The sequence below is a fragment of the Hemitrygon akajei genome, unplaced genomic scaffold (genome assembly GCF_048418815.1).
Source record: "Hemitrygon akajei unplaced genomic scaffold, sHemAka1.3 Scf000033, whole genome shotgun sequence".
Classification (NCBI taxonomy): Eukaryota; Metazoa; Chordata; class Chondrichthyes; order Myliobatiformes; family Dasyatidae; genus Hemitrygon; species Hemitrygon akajei.
In genome coordinates this window covers 13127918-13132065 of record NW_027331919.1, presented here as the reverse complement: position 1 = coordinate 13132065, position 4148 = coordinate 13127918, and the positions used below count along the sequence as shown (strand labels likewise).

Genomic DNA, 4148 nt, shown 5'->3' with positions numbered 1-4148 from the left:
TCTGCAATTCTTCGTGGAGACCAAAGGGCACGACAAGGTACAGAAGAAATCTTACTCATACGCTGCCGCTGAGGAAGTCCCCAGTTTGTAATGACAAGGTGTACAACTGGACTTGCACTTCCGAGGTCAAGAGACTGGAATTGCCTTGGCACAGCAGCTGTTCTGCTTTCAAAACTCTCATATGCATGTCTCCTGCTTTGCTGGATATGACGGACAACCAACCACTTGCAGTAGATATCTGCACTGATTTTGGTCACTTACAGCTGCAATCTACGCAAAGTCATCAAAACGACAATGCAGGGACAAGATCCAGACACCACTCTCCACCAACAACACACGCAGCTTGTGGCAAAGTCTGCACACCATTGCTAAGCGCAGTGGTGCTGCCAATATCGCTGCCTCTCTCCCACATGAGCTGAACCTTTCTTATGTGTAACGGGCTGCAAGGGTTCACAGTTAATGTAATGACCACTTCTGTAATGTTTCATTACTAATGTAATGGCCTCTCTGAAATGTTTCACTGCTGATGTAATGGTTTCTCTGTAGCTGCAATGTTTCGGTATGACTACAGATAACGGGGTTTTGGAATGTCTGCCATCCAATGAGAGGTATGTTGTTTCTTTCTTGTGGACATGAGAGAATGTTTTCACACCCTTTTGTTGGCGAGAGATGAAGAGAGATGATGCGAGTGGAGAGAACTGGTAGACCGCCGGACGGAGTGGACTTGGAGCGAGGATCTGACTTGAAGGATCGAGTGGACGGAACCATGAGCTCCAACGTGCAGATTAGACTGTTTCATTAAAATGGGCCCCTTTTTTCTTTTTATTTTCTTTACTAGCCCTATAGTCAGATGTTCTATGTTTAAGAGTCGCGAGGTAATGGTGCAGCTCTAGAAAAGTCTGGTTAGGCCACACTTGGAGTAATGTGTCCAGTTCTGGTCGCCTCACTATAGGAAGGATCCGGAAGCATTGGAAAGGGTGTAGAGGAGATTTACCAGGATGCTGCCTGGTTTAGAGAGTATGGATTATGATCAGAGATTAAGGGAGCTAGGGCCTTAAAAAAGAGAGAAGGGGATGAGAGGAGACATGTTAGAGGTGTACAAGATATTAAGAGGAATGTGTAGAATGGATAGCTGGCGCCTCTTTTCCAGGGCACCACTAATCAGTACAAGAGTACATGGCTTTAAGGTAAGGGGCAGGAAGATCAAGAGAGATATGAGAGGAAGGTTTTTGACTCAGAGAGTGGTTGGTGCGTGGAATGCACTGCCTGAGTCAGTGGTGGAGGCAGATATACTAGTGAAATTTAAGAGACTACTAGACAGGTATATGGAGAAAATTAAGCTAGGGGGATATATGGGAGGAAAGGATTAAGTGTCGGCACAACATTGTGGTCCACAGGGCCTGTACTGTGCTGTAGTATTCTATGTTCTATGTTCTATCCACTCTGTGTCTTGACCCCGGTCGTGTGTGATGGATGGTGTGGAGGGAAATTCACTGTGTCTGAACCTTGTTAATTTACGATGAGACGTTGCGGAGGGATATTCAGTGTGTAGCTGACCTCAGGTGTGCGTGATGGGAGAGCGTGCAGGGAATTTCACTCAGTGTGTCACCCTGGGTGTGTGTGATGGGGAAGTGTGAAGGGAGATTCACTCTTTGTGTCACTTGTCCCTGATTTTCAGAGCAAACGTGTTCCAAGGACTGGGTCACAAATAAAGACCGGTGTTATTACGTATCTACGTTTGAAAAATCATTCCAAGAAGCGAAGCAAGAATGTTCAAACCTTCATTCAAGGCTGCTGGAAATCAATTCAAGGGATGAAGCGGTATGTGTCACAGCACGAGAAGATACAACAGTAACACAGGAATCATCACACGCTCGCGGATTCAGACACAGAGTGAAACTCCCTCCACACCGTCCAATCACACACTCCCGGGGTCAGACGCAGAGTGAACCTGCCTCCACACCGTCACATCACACACACCCGGGGTGAGACACACAGTGAATCTCCCACCACGTCACCCCATCGCACACTCCCGGGGTCAGACTCAGAGTGAATCTTCCTCCACACCGTCCCATTACACAATCTCGGGGTCAGACACAGAGTGAATTTCCGTCCACACCGTCGCGTCACACACACCCGGGGTCAGACACAGAGTGAATCTCCCTCCACGTCACCCCATCACACACTCCCGGGGTCAGACTCAGAGTGAATCTCCCTCCACGTCACCCCATCACACACTCCCGGGGTCAGACTCAGAGTGAACCTTCCTCCACACCGTCCCATCACACAATCCCGGGGTCAGACACAGAGTGAAGCTCCTTCCAGCCAGACCCATCCCAGATTGCTGTTGTAATCAGCTGAGAGAAGCTCCGTACATATTCTTTGATTCTAGGCATTAATCAAGTAAATTTAACTTCACAGAGCTTTGTATCCCAGAATCTTCTGGACAGCAAACTTGCTTACTGGATTGGAAAATGCGAAAACGGGTGAGATTGTCACTAATCTGTGGGGTGAAGATTGGTGATTATAGTCCTGACGGGAGAAAATGGGATTCGTTTACGGACTGAAGTAGATTCGTGGGAAAAGGGAGGGTCATTGTGATTTGTTTGTAGACTGTACGTGGGTAGGGGGTAGGGCGGGATCGAATTCATGGGATTAGCTTGGGGACGGACTCCGCTAGGGTTCTCTACTGAAGCTGTTTTGTCTCTGTTGAAATTTATTAACCCTCCTGGATAGGAATGTGGGCCGGAATCTCCTGTACAAGGCGTCCCCGGGAACGCCCGAATGCATTCAGTGCGGAACGAGTAACACTTGTGATGGTGATCGGAATTTCATCTGCGAGAGGTCGGCACCTTTGTACCCGGATATTCCTGAAAAGATCCAGGGTCTCTGCCAACAGCCAGTGGAGTCGACATGAATCAAGTGACTACACCCATTTTCTTCTCCTTCTGTCCCCTTCACTCTCCCTCCTAAAACCTTTCAAATTCGCTCTGCACCCTCTCTGTCCCTCCCTCCTAATCCATCTCCTCCTTTTTGTTGCCATCTTATTCTCCCCACCAGACACCGACAAACCCCTCTCGCCGTCTATCCCCTTCGTTCTCGCCTCTCCCCCATACCGCTCTTCCTAGATCACTCTACCTTCCTCTCTACCCCTCAGCTCCCCTTATTCCCTCGAACGTTCTCCGCACGCACTTTCTCTGCTCCCTCTGCCCACCTCTTACACCTCTCTCCCCTTCCCTCCTCAGGAACTCTCTACCTCCACTCCCCGTTCTCTCTAAACCCACCGTCTCCCTGATCTCTCTCTCTCTCTTTCTCCGTTCCACTCACTCTCACCTCAATCCTGTGCCGTCTGGTTCTCGACAACCCAACCCTGGGTGAAAGTCTGTGCGCATTCCTATTGTCTGTGCCACTCTCGGGTTTATGAAACTGTGTAAGGTTATAACTACACTCCAGCGAATAAAGTCCCAACCTTCCCTCCCATCCACCATAACTCAGCCCTCCGAGTTTCGGCAATATCCCCGTAGAACTCCCTGTACAATATATCCAGTTCACTGACATTTTTCCTAAAGCAGGGCGGCGTCACCGACGTCTTGTACCACGGCAACGTGACCTCCCGACTCCTGTACTCAGTGTGACTGGTGAAGACCAGCGTTCCAAGTGTCCTGTCCACCCTATCGGATGTTTTCCACCGGAATCGCTATTTCAATTATTATCTGAAGCTTATAACCCCTGGGATTTTTTCTTTTGAAGCATCAGTACGGAGCAAAGATGTAAATTGCAAACATTAATAAACACCGCAGAAATGACGAGTTCTCGCTGCCGCGTTGAAAGATGTGCTGGGGCAGGGGAAGAAGCTGTTCTTGAATCGCTGTGTGTGGGTGTTCTGTCTCCCGGAGCTGTCAAATACTCCTCCTATAATACCACGTCCAGTCCCGTTATCATTCCCGTGAAACCTCTCCAATGTCTCACATCCCCTGTGAGATAAGCGATCGAGACCTGCTCACAAAACTCCAAATGTGACCTCACCTGTGACGGATTGAGCCTGAGAATGACGTCCTTGCTTTTACGTCCCAGTCCTCTCGAAATGAATGCTGTCATCGCATTTGCTGTCCTCACCGCCGGCTCAAGCTGCAGGTTAAACTTCTGGG

The 4148-nt window shown here is 48.9% G+C and overlaps 1 long non-coding RNA gene across 1 annotated transcript; it reads left to right on the top strand.

Moving 5' to 3' along the window:
• Positions 1 to 1689: 1689 nt before the first annotated feature.
• On the top strand, positions 1690 to 3794 carry LOC140719944 (uncharacterized). The gene is made up of 4 exons (XR_012097055.1): positions 1690 to 1821; positions 2422 to 2486; positions 2737 to 2922; positions 3570 to 3794. It is a non-coding gene; the product is annotated as an uncharacterized lncRNA (long non-coding RNA).
• The last annotated feature ends 354 nt before the right edge of the window (positions 3795 to 4148 follow it).